Here is a 12,390-nt window from a genome sequence, read left to right as displayed (position 1 = left end):
CTCGGACAGAAGGGGCAGGGCCGGGAGCTACAAAGAGAGTGCCTGAGTGTGAAAGAGAGGCAAGACACTTTGTGCGTGAGAGACAGACTTTGTAGCACAGACTGTGTGCGTGAGTGTGTGCATGACAGGGACCCTGGGTTTGCGGCACAGACTGGGGGGAGGGGGTGAAAGTGACAGAATGTCTGGCTGCTGCAGGGATGTTTCTGAGAGAAGCTGCGTGCTGTCTCTTTAAGGGAAAGCTGTCCTGCTCTGTTATCACCCCCATCCCCCTGCATGTCTCTGAGTCACTTACCATCCACGCTTCAGCCTGGAGCAGCTCGGCCGTGTGTCTCTCTCCCCGCCCCCTGCTCTGTGCTACAGGGACAAGGGAACACGCCGGCTTTAGCACTTCCCTCTCCCATCCACCTCACCCCCCGCTGCCAGCTGTAAGTAGGCATGCTCTGCTCATCAGCAAGGTGGGCTGCAGAGAAATGCTTGGCGGGCTGCCTCATTTTGCCCATCCCAGTCTAAACCCTGATTCTAGGGCCAGCTGGGGCCAGTTTGATCACTTAGAGCAACAGCAAGGCTGCTCTGCTTTGTGCCCACTTGCTAGCAGCCCAAAGGGGCCATTGGGAAGGCAGGGACTGTGGGAGACCTATGGCATCCCTGCCACACCAGGCCCGTAAATAGGATGGTGGAGGGCCAGCGATACTAACAGAGGTGTCTCCTATGGACTGAGAATACTGAGCCGGCCAGCTATTATGTTCGCTTTGGGCTGCTGGAGCAAACAGTCCCATCCCTCCTTGTGGAGCCCCTGGCACTCCAGGCTTGGCAGTTCATATCCCCAATACCTCGGGTTTCTCCTACCAGTTATGCTGTACAAAAATTGCGAGAGCCCTGACACCTCTTTCCTTACACATTCAAAACTGCCCCATGGCAGTCGCTCACCCATAAGGCTGGCCCAGACCTTGATGATGACACAGTGTACTTCTGAGCGCACAATGCTGCAACCAAATTCATCCCTTGAACGACAACCCCACCCCCGGCCCCATCAGAATGATCCCGGGCCACCCCCCGAATTGTCACACGGATTCGAGCCGGAGTTTGGTTTTATTACCAGCTGTGCCACAGGTGCCACGAATCTAAACTCGATGTGGTATCGGTAGGTTAAAATATCTGCTTTCCCAATGGTAATTACTAGAGAAAAAAATCAGCTGAATGTATCCAGTTTGGGAGATTATTTTTTCCTCCTCTACTTTTGTACTTCACAGTCTCACTAATTGTAGCCCCTGTGAACAATTATGTAAAATTATGTAAAATATAACATGAGCAAGGTGTTAGGCCATTATTATCCTTATTGCAGAAGCATGAATCATTTCTCCTGAGCTGCTAAACACCCAGCATTTGCTCTCCATGTGAGTGTGAGGGATTTTGGTTGGGTTTAGTTTGGGGGGTTTTTGGGAGGCGGGGGTGTTTACGAGAATGACATTGAAACCTTGATGAATGTAGTTAGGGTGCGGGGGGAATTTGCACAGTTCTGATGAGCCCTCCTTAGGGAGCAATAAAATGAATTTGATTAATTGTGCTGGTTTTGACATTTAAATGATCGACAGTCTTCCTGTTGTCTTGTGCCGACCTTTTTTGTGGAGGCGTTTGGGAAGGACTGAAGGGGCTGTGGGGTAGGTGTTCTTTTGGGGATGAGTAGAGTGGAAATTTTTAGAGAAAATTCCCCCCCCCCAAATCCCTAAGAGTTATTTCCTTTGTGGTGAGTCTTTGTCGGATGGAGGAACGCTCACCTTGGGAATGCATTTACTGACTGGTCAGAACTGCTACAGTTAGGGACCATTTGTAATCAAAAGTAGAACACCTAGAAGTTTGGATTTTTCGCTATGAATACAAATGAATCCTGTCAAGGCTATTCCCCAGTCTGGCACTCCGAGTGCAGAAGGTGGGGGCCCGCAAGAGACGTTAAAAATACCTTGCCTCGACGGGCTTCTGTTTTAGAGACTCTCCAAGGTCACCGATTCCCTGGCCTTGGGAGATAGCTGCCACCACTCAAGTGAAAAAAAAAATGAGGAAGGGTCACTTAGGAGCTTCTTCCAGAGGGGTACCCCAAGCTCTTTTACCACAAGAAAGCTTGAAAAAACAAACTGTAACCTATGACAGTTGTCCCCCAGTCTTAAGCATGCATACACAGACCTCCTCTACCTTCCAGGACACAAGAATCAGACCCTAGTCTTTAAAAAGGTGATTTCATTAACAGAACAAAATGATATACTTGGTAAAGCAGACTAGGTTGCTTGGTGTTATAGAACAACTGAGGAAAACAGATTAAAGCACAGAGAACTGCTTGCCTGGGATTCAGCTTTAGTTACAGTGTAAGGGTTGGGGGGAGACACATGGATTCAGCACAGAGGAGTTTAACCCAACAACAAAACAAAGAAAATAACCTGATTGCCTCTAACTAAACGCATTCCCTATCTACTCACATATCTGTACTTCCAAGGTCTAGTCCAATTCTAGGCATGAATATTCCTACCTGGTTCAACTCATGCTGTCCCCCTGGTTTAAAACTCCCACTAAGGAGACCGAACTAGGCAACCTTTTTTTTCAATTCAAATTTTAACATTTTCTTCCCATTGGCTCTCCTGGCTCCCTGCCAACACTTCCTGGATGTTTTTTCAGGGATTCTCCTATTCTCTGAGTTAACCCTTTTGTCATGGCGTAGGGCGGCCCCATCTCTGGGGGGAGGTTATACGAGGGTGTGGACACCACCTAATCAGCCACTGAATCATCGGCAGTCCCTCTCATTGCCTATGAACCCCAACCCTTGGTCCAGGGTAGTATTGCCTAATGGCTAGAGTCAGTGAGAGGTTGGCTCAGGCTAGCACGGCTGGGTAGCCCAAGTCAATTGGGTATGGCCCTTTCATGCAGGGCAGCACAGCTTGGTAGCTTGAATCAATAGGATAGGGCCCTTTAACACAGGGCCGCACAGCTTGGTAGCTCAAGTCAATAAGTTGGGGTGTTGGGGGCTAATCGACCCAGTAGGGGGACTTGGGCCCACCCTACTCCACCGGGTCCCGGCCAAGGCCCCTGTGAGTGGCAGAGAGGTCTACCACTCCCTCATCGGGGAATCGGGATGAAACACGTCGATTTTACCTGGGCGGGAGAGGCCGCTCCTGCACCCTCCTTGGGTCATTTCCCACCGGCGCTGGTGGGACAGTCTCCCATGAGTGGCTGGGTCTCCCTTTTCCCCGGCAGCTGCTTCTCTCTGGGGTGCTTAGGGGCTGTGTGGTAGCAGTGTCCTGGTTTTCCATCTGCCTCTGTCTGGGCCTTTGGCCGGGGTAGCCCGGCAGCTCCAGCCAAAGGTCCTTCTCCTTCAGTGACCAGCCCGGACTGAGCTGTTCTGCTTCCTTTTATTCTGCTCCAGCACTTGGAGCATGCCCAGTCTGGATGAAGGGGTGGGACTTTCTCCGTCCACAGGGTTTTAACCACCCCTATTTCAGTGTGGGGTATGCACTCTCCCTCACACCTTTCGCACCTCCCATCCATCACAGATCCCCGGTCAGGCTGTGTGAGGTCAGGGATAGGCCTTGTTTCAGTTGTGTGACTGGGCAGACATTTGTCCTTGGAGGTGTCTGTGAAATGGCCATCTTTGGGGGCAATTAGCAAGTCTACAATCAGCGCAGATTCTGGCTGCACTCTTGCACTCATGAAGTCAAAAGGGCTTCACCCAGATGGCTGTAGGAGGGGAATCACCAATCAGATTGCAGGTGGTTCTGTTCCCCACTAAAACATAAGATCAGCCCCCATTGGAAGATGAAACTATGAACCCAGAGAAGGGAGGAATATGGACCACATTTCCCTCTTTTAATTGTTCCACGGATCAGTTCAGTAATACACCTGTGAATACAATATGTGAGACAAAGTCCCAGGAAAAAAAAAAAAAGCACCCAACCAATTCTAACACAGCTGTGCCTTGAATCCTACAAGAACCTATAAAAAGGTACAATGATGTTACAGGTCACAATGGGCCCTCAAGATCTTGGGAGCAGGGGGAGAACAGAGACTAACTATGACAGAGCCATGCTCCCTGGAGAGTACTGAAAGCTTTAAGAACAGAATAAAATACTGCTAAATAGGGAAAGAAAAATAGATTTGTCCCTAAAAATAAACAAACCGCTATACATTGTCCTAGTCCTCTGATCAATCTTCATTATTTATACACAGGTTCCGAGGAAAAACGTCAACAGCAAAGCTCTTGCTAATGTCTTGGGATTCCGTGTAGAGGCCAGCTTTTTCTTGCGGAGGAAAACACAATCCATTTACCTGTCATTTGTGTTTCATGATTGTTTTTGGTGCCACATCAACCGATGTCCCAAGATGTGTGAGTATCCCAGAACGTCCACCTTCCCTCTGCACTTCCTCCTCCTGCTCCTTCTTTCAGTGGCGTTTGCTAACGTTCTGACCTTGTGTGTTGCCATGTCAACAGGCGTGTCACAAACCTACCTATGACCTCACTGCAGGAGAAACTGAACTGAGGGGGGGGGGATTCCTGATGAGATACAAACCGTTGAAGTCACAGAAAGAAAAACGAATAACTTTCTCTGTTTGTTTCAGTTCAATGTGGAAGTCACACACGAATGATAGTCGCTTACCATGCTATAGAGAGGTAACTGCACCACCCTGAAAAATAAAAGCTTGGTTTTTCTCATGCATTCAGGCTGCTAGTGGGCGCGAAGAGCAGATTTTTACTCTAGATACACAACATTCACTATTCTATCGTCTGAACAGAAAATCAGCTCACGCTATAGCTCGCAGCCTAAACAGATCAGCATTAAAGCCGCTTTGTATGGAGCTCCTACTTGGAGACACCCAAGTTTGCATCAATTATGGAACTGTTAACGCCTCGCCCGTTAAAACTTGAGTTCGGTGTTCATAAATGGAAGAGAACGCTATCGACCTAATTGTCTGGGAAAAGCCGCAGCCCTCATTTGCAAGAATAAGAGAGTATTAATCTTCATTCGAGAGCATGGGGTTGCTGTTTAAGGACTGAATTTTCCTGGTAGGACAGAAAAAAACAGAAGAGTGAAGAAGTGTGCGGGGGGAGCAAATGTGATATTAAAATGCTAATGTTGTTTCAGTGAATGAATAGTAGAGGCTGAGATAGAAATCAGCCTTCTCAAAGAATAATTTCTTTAAATACCTTGAGCTTGGATTCCCCTGTAGGCAACATTTCATCTTTCTTCATTAAAAAAATAGTATTAAATTTTATTAAAGAGTCCCAATTAAGCTGGTAACTTGCTTCAAAGAGCATCCAGGCTTAGGGGGATATGTTAAGTGTTAATAGAGATGGGAAGATTCGCCTGGAAAGCGGATTTGAAAAACAGCCTCTTTCTGACTGGTACAATTTGGCTCACACACTCCTTAAGGCATTCTCCCAAACTTGATTGATGCTTATTTTGGGAAACAGCACATAAATGCTCAGCTTTAAGGTCAAATGGATTACAAAGTTGGCTGGTTCAGGTGCAAACTTTTCCCGGTGGCTTTGGAACACTGCAAAGATCTGCTGTATTTACCAGGAACAAAGGCATTCTGATTCTGACCTAAGACCAGTTTCACTCCAGGGTGACTTCAGACACAGAACTGAATCAAGCCGTATGAACGTTGCTTTTCCAAGCAACTTTAGAGGCATTTTAGTTGCTTGTGCCTCCTTCTTGTTGAAACGCCAGTTATGACGGGTTGGGGCCCGCCTACCCGCCCGAAACGGGCCCACCCCGCACCGACCCGGCGGTTGCCCTCTCGCTGCTGGGGACCGCCCGACGAGAACTACGCGCGTGCCGGCTGTGTAGCGCGGCCACGCGTCTGGTGAGCAGCTAGGGCAGGGGACGTTGCTAGGCAACGTCAGATGCAGAGCGGTAGGGAAATGGCGCCCGGAAATGACGCGAGGGGGGGGGGGCAGAGTCAGACAGGGGGAAGAGGATACAAGAGCGGAGGAGCAGGGGAGACGAGGAGGGAGGGGAGAGAGAGTAGGTGGGAAAGCAAGGGAAGCATAGGGAGCCGTAGGTGGGGTGGAAGTAGCCCAGGGCAGGCCGAGGAGCCGGCGTACCGGCGGGTTTCGGGGGCGGACCCCCCCCCCGGTGGGACAGATCCCAGCGATACTGTCCTTAGGGCCCTGGGCTGGGGTCTGGGAGCGAGGGCGGGCCCAGACCCCCCACCCCACATACCCTGGCGGAATAGACTGTGTGTACTGTGGTCAATTAAGCACTTGGGCACCTGTCAAGGTAGCACAAGGCAGAGGGGGTGGGACTGGAACCCCCACACCAGTAATCATACAAGTCAAGAGCATGAGCAGCTGGTACCAAGAGCATTTGGGATACCTGCTCAGAATGCACTCCTAAAAACAATGCGGTGATAGAAAAGTTGATAATATTAAACCATGTCTTGGAGGCACATTAACTAATGACTGAGATTGTGGTTTAAGATCATCAACTTTTCTGCTATTGTAACCCACACATCTCCTGGGTGTACGCACCTTCCCATGGAGTGGCACTGAGACCACTTACAGAGAGGAAGGGTGAGTTTACTCTACAGCCTTCACTGAAAACCAGCTGGTTTTATAGTCCTGCACTGAGTTCCAGAGTTCCCAGGTTTGGTTCCACCTGTTGGCGTTACACCCTTACAATTGCTTTTGTCCATACCTAGCTCTTTGAGGGCACGTCTACACAGCAGGGCAAAAGTGGAACTAAGCTGCGCAACTTCAGCTACGTCAACGGTGCAACTTCAGCTACGGCACCTGCGTAGCTGAAGTCGAAATAGCGGCATTCGGCTTTTGGTGCTGCCTACGCTCAGGAAGTCGAGGGAAGAACACTCTTCCTTCGATGCCCCTTATTCCTCACGAAATGAGGGTTACAGGAGTTGGAGTAAGAAGTCCTCCAGCTCGACGTTATTCTGAAATAATGGCTTGCTGTGTAGCGGCGCACGCTGTTCTTTCGAAATAACGTCCGTTATTCCAAAATAACGCCGCTGTGTCAATGTAGCCTAGTGAATCATGTTTTTAGGCGAGTGTTCTGAACAGGTATCCCTGACACTCTCTTAGCACCAGTGGCCCATGCTACGGACTTCCTTTGGCGCTCCCTCATGCTTTCTTCCTAGAACAATGGCATCTCTTATGCAAACCGCTCATCAGTAAAGGGTCGGTGTGGCCCTTTGAGATCCCAAAGACCTTCCTGTCACTGCAAATGATCGCATCCCCCAGGCTAACGCTTGACAGCATGAAAGCAGAGCACAAGACTGCTTTCTCCATCTTCTTTACCCGGTGTTTGCTTTTATCTCCGTGCTCAGTGCTCTGGTGGGAGGGAGAGCAGCATCCGGACCACTGCACAAGACAGAGATAAAAGCAGAAGTCCTTGATGACTCTCTGGGTGCAGTCACCTGAGCTACTGCAATTTCCATTCACCCCTGCCGGCGTCCTGGAGACGGCCTTGGAGCAGCCAGCGCTCAAGCGTCGAAGCTGCAGTGCAGTGGGCTGCACACGAAGCAGGGGGCTGGGAAGCTGGGTTGTAGCCCTAGCGGCTACTGCCTCCCCCGTGAGCCCCAGCAAGTCGCTTTGCTTCTGTCCAGCAATCATAACCCCCTAGGTGGAATGGGAATGGCCATTCTTACCCGCCCGTGTGCATCGCTTTGCAAGCTACCGATGAAGAAATCTGTCTACGCACACAGCAGGAGGAGTCTTAACACCTTGGCGGGAATTCTGAGAAGAGCGAGAGCATCCCAGCCAGAGCAATCCCAGCCTGTGGAGCACCCTGGTGGGCCCCCCAGGGGGCAGGAGAAGCCCCCGCCCAGGTCAGGAGGGGAACTGCCCCAGCCTCGCTGGTTAACCTTAACCGGCAAGGCGCACCCATTAAAAACTGGTTAAACCTTCACGTCCCGAATGTGGAGACATCCTGAATTTTGGGATCGAGTGAATTCAATGACCTCTCTGCGTCTCAGAGACCCTGGGCCAGGGAGCCGGATTTACTGTAGTTTGGAGACCACCCTGCTCCTGCCCAGGAGATCAAAGACAGACAATGGTCCAAAGGGGATGATCTGAGGACAAGTCAGACGCCTCGCATTCAGGCCTTGCTCCCTGCAGGAACAGAGCAAACATCTCAAGAGGATCTCCCGCCGCACACTGATTCTGGTGATCACATGTTAATTAATAAAATATGCTAATTCTATATTAACTGGAGACTCAGAGGTGCCGTAAACGCTGTAATGTTGCTGTACAGATGGAAACAACCAGGACGGCAAAACAACAACAACACTCTCTATTGTTACAAATGCTTTAACAAAATACCTCAGAACCTAAAATGCAAGAGGGATTATAATACGGGTTGAACTTCTGTGGTCTGGGGACTCTCTGGCCTAGCAGGACCACGGATGTTGCTGGACTAGAAAGCCCCGGCACACAGGCTGCCGGCAGAGCCAACAGGGCAGTAGAGACCATGGGGCACCAAAGCCCGCAGCCAGCGGGGCAGGAAGCTGGTGGGGTTGCCGGAGTCTGCGGAGTGCGGGGGGTCACTGAGCCCACAGCCGGTGGGGCCGGGAAGAGGGGGATGAGGGCAGGGCTGGCCTTAGGCAGATTCAACCGATTCGGGCCCCGCGCCTAAGGGGCCCCGCGCCTCTGAACCTGGAAGTGTGCCGGGCCATGGGTGGCGAGTTACTATTCAGAGCCGGGGGCCCTGCTCCAGCAATATGTGGAGCTGGGTCTCTCCCCCGGCTCTGCCTGGAGCGAGCCCCAGACCCCCCCCCCCCGTTGGTCCTTCCCCATGCGTCCTCCCACCCTGCCCCCAGGGAGCTCAGAGCTCGCGGCTGGCGTTGCCATGAGTGATGGCAGGGCTGCGAGAGCCCACAGGCCTGCCTCTGGAGTTCCCGGGGCTGGAGGATCCACTAGGGCAGAAGGAGCCCAGCAGAGAGACTGTCCACTCCCAGCCTTCCCTGGTCCAGAAAATTCCCTTGTCTGGGACCAGTCAGGTCTTGAAGGAGCCGGACTAGGGAGGTCCAGCCTGTAGTAATGCGCAGTCCATGGATCCGTTATTTTCTGGGGTCTTTTTTGATCACTGGTTCATGCAAAGCTTCTGCGGTACAGTCTCTGGAAATGAGCATTTTGTTTTAAAATCATCTGTGGACTGAATTCAGCAGAGCAGCTGGGGAGAGTTCTGGTCTCCGTTACGCCAGTGTTACGGCCCAGTCCCTGTTAGGCGTCTCGCAATGAGTCCGACGAAAAATCCACTGAAGTCAATGGTCTGATTCCCATGACTTCTATGAGCGTTGGCTCATACCCTATGCACTCAAATGATGGTGCCCATAAATCCAGAGATGTTCACTGTGGCCAACGGAGCTATTCTGAGTTTACACTGGTGCAAGAGAAAGAAGAGTTTGACCTGTTGTCTTGAATACAGCACGAAGCGGAGTTTAACTATGCAGTTTAGTTAAGCAAAGCAGTAACATTCCCTGTCTTCCCATCAGTTCTTGCTCTCCTGTTATTCACATACATCTGCGAGGTATGAAAAATAGATTCTTTCAAATGACTCTTAGAGTTAGTCTGATTTATAGCAATGACGGGCTCGCGGCTGTAAAAAAGCCCGAACAAAGGAGAAAATGGTTGTAAAATTGCTGCCTTTAATTTATTATCCTGGATGGCAATCTAACGGATTCTCCATGATGTGCTGCAGCACTAATAAAGGAATTTTGCAGGATTATTATAGCAATTTTAAATCGATTCACTCAGTGAATACTGCTGCAGCACTGCAGAAGTCAATTATAGATATTACTTTAACAAAAAACTCCAGGCCTGGGTTTTCCATCACCATGAAGATGGTAACATAGAACGGTGGCTAGCAGAAGGCACATTAGGAGACTGGTGCTGGGTGGGGAGAGGAGAAAAAGGTGAAATGTCTTCTTCAAAGTTGCCTGCAGGCTCTGGACCCAAATACACAGTCTTCCTCCTGTCACTGCTTTTTGGTACATGCCCTCTTGGCCAAAACACAGATCTAATGATAGGTTTGCATGGTAGAACAGGTACTGCTAAGGCCCATGCCATCGTGATAACATCTGGGAGCCAAGCCTAGTGAATTTAAAGCCACCGCCTGGGATTAATGATGAGAGCAGCTTTCACAGTCAACAGAAGCCAAGTTGGATACATACATACAGCAATTCTCACTACTGAGTTAGAGACCGATTCCTTTTCCGTACCGTGTTCCATTCCCCAACCTCAAGCTAGTTTTTCCACTAGAACTAGAGGGCTGCGTAATTTCCGTTTCTTTCAATCACCATCTCCCCTCACCGAAGCAAGACCAGTCCTGGATGTCCCTTCCCCAGAAGAGAGTTAAGGTATTTCTGTTACTGTAGCTGAAATCTTCCTGGTGGCAAGTATTTAAGTCTCAAATATTTCCACATCGCAGTCGTCCCTTGCAGAGATGAACCGCCTGAAGGATTTCTGCCTCCCAGGGTGGGATGATAGTCTGGGATCCTTCGAAATGGTGACTCAGAAATAATTGAAAGATTTCAACCCTGTCCCAGCACAATCCTCGCTCCAGCTGAACACAAACACTTTCAGTGATCAAAAATAATCGTTTCCAACATTAGAGAATTCTAGCAAAACCAGTCTGTTGCTATCAAGGCTATGCGAAATAAGGTCAGTAAAATTAAAAAATCATGGAAATAAAGGTCTGATTTTGCTTAAAGGCAAAACATTGCCCCTTTTTTTTTAAAGTAAAAACCTCACTTTTTAATTTCAGAATGTAGCTCTGATGACTATCGGCTTTCTTATTAAATATACAACACTGGCCATGGTGAAGTCTGATGTGTCAAGGCCAATGCTCCTAGAACATCACAGTGCTGCTAAACTTCTAGGTAGCCATTTTTTGCAAAGGAATTTCACACACTAATTACAGAGAGAGCGCGGAATTGACCTTTATAAGCAAATTTGACATTGTTACCCTGGGCTTGAGCAAAGATATTAACTGGATGTTCCATTATAACACCAACCTTCCATACATTTAACACCTCATATACATCAGACACCGAGGATGGGACTCTTCCAGGCCACTCAATTAGCTTCATTAGCACTGGCACTACAATTGACAGGTACTTTTATTTTTTACCTCTCTCTCCCTTCTTTTTCTGCTATAAATTCTGGATTCCCTTTATTTTCCACTCCAGCTCATCTGAGGAAGTGGGGTTTGCCCACGAAGCTCATGATACTAGATATACTTTCAGATGGCTGGAATATTAGAAGTCCAGATCCAAGAATAAATAAGGGAAGAGGTGGGAGGGAGAGGAAAAACAGAGAAAAAAGGAGGGGTGAGAAGAAAAAGAGAGAGACAGATGTTTCAAGTAGTTATGAGGCTGATAAGAACAATTGCACCCACGAAAGATCATGATACCATCTACATGGTTTGTTAGTCTTCAAGGTGCTACTAGACTATTTGTTGGTTTTTACGTTTTTCCTGTTACAGACTAACTCGGCTACCCTTCTGACGCTTGGATACTTTTTGTTAGTGTCCAAGGGTATGTCTACACTTGCTCCCTATCTCGCGATAGGGATGCAAATGTAGTGTATTGAAATTGCTAATGAAATTGCAAAAAAAAACCCGCCTCCTCCTCATATAATGAGGTTTAACAATTATTTCGAGAGAAGGGTTTTCTCTCGAAATAACGCTGCTGCACAGGGCGTTTTATTTCGCAATAACATGATTTCAAAATGGCGGCCGGATGCGATTATGCTAATTAAGTGTGGGATATTTAAATCTTGTGCTTCATTAGCAATTTCTGTACACTACATTTGCATCCCTATCTCAAGATAGGGAACAAGTGTAGACATACCCGAAGGGTACGTTTACACTGCACCCTTAGTTCAAAATAGGCTACACAATTTGAGCTATGCATGTCTTTGAAAACAGAGCACTATTACGAAATATCCCTTAATCCTCATGGAACAAGGTTTACAGGGATGTCAGACTAGCATGCCTGTTATTTTGAAAACTATTTCAAAATAATGGGCACACTGTTAAGACATGGAAAATACTATTTCAGGACACTGGAAGTATCCTGAAATAGCGCCGCTGTCTAGACACATCCCAAAGTGCCAAAGGACTACTCGGTTTTTAAAGAAGTTCTATTGTATCTTTAGAAAGAGTGAAATTCTAGCTAGAGAGACAGGGAGATAGCATACAAACTATATTGTGGTGTTTGGATCAAGCTGGACAGCAAGTCAGCATGTTTTGCTGTCACAAGCATATTGACAGATAACGGCTGCAGCCAAAGGCGCATTTCAGGCAAGCTCAGAACCCATTGCCCAATTAGCCTTGTATATTCACCTTCTAGCTGATTTTTACTTTCTGATTATTCTCTATGGGGGTTTCTACA

At 48.5% G+C, this 12,390-nt stretch overlaps 1 long non-coding RNA gene across 1 annotated transcript; it reads left to right on the top strand.

Annotated features, from left to right (window-relative positions):
• Positions 1-1,043: 1,043 nt before the first annotated feature.
• Positions 1,044-5,195, top strand: LOC142818753 (uncharacterized). Its single transcript, XR_012896407.1, has 3 exons — positions 1,044-1,141; positions 4,210-4,366; positions 4,600-5,195. It is a non-coding gene; the product is annotated as an uncharacterized LOC142818753 (long non-coding RNA).
• Positions 5,196-12,390: the final 7,195 nt, after the last annotated feature.

Source organism: Pelodiscus sinensis, chromosome 17, assembly GCF_049634645.1.
Source record: "Pelodiscus sinensis isolate JC-2024 chromosome 17, ASM4963464v1, whole genome shotgun sequence".
Taxonomy (NCBI): domain Eukaryota; kingdom Metazoa; phylum Chordata; order Testudines; family Trionychidae; genus Pelodiscus; species Pelodiscus sinensis.
Note: the sequence above shows the minus strand (reverse complement) of the source record. Positions and strands in the feature narration are given on the sequence as shown.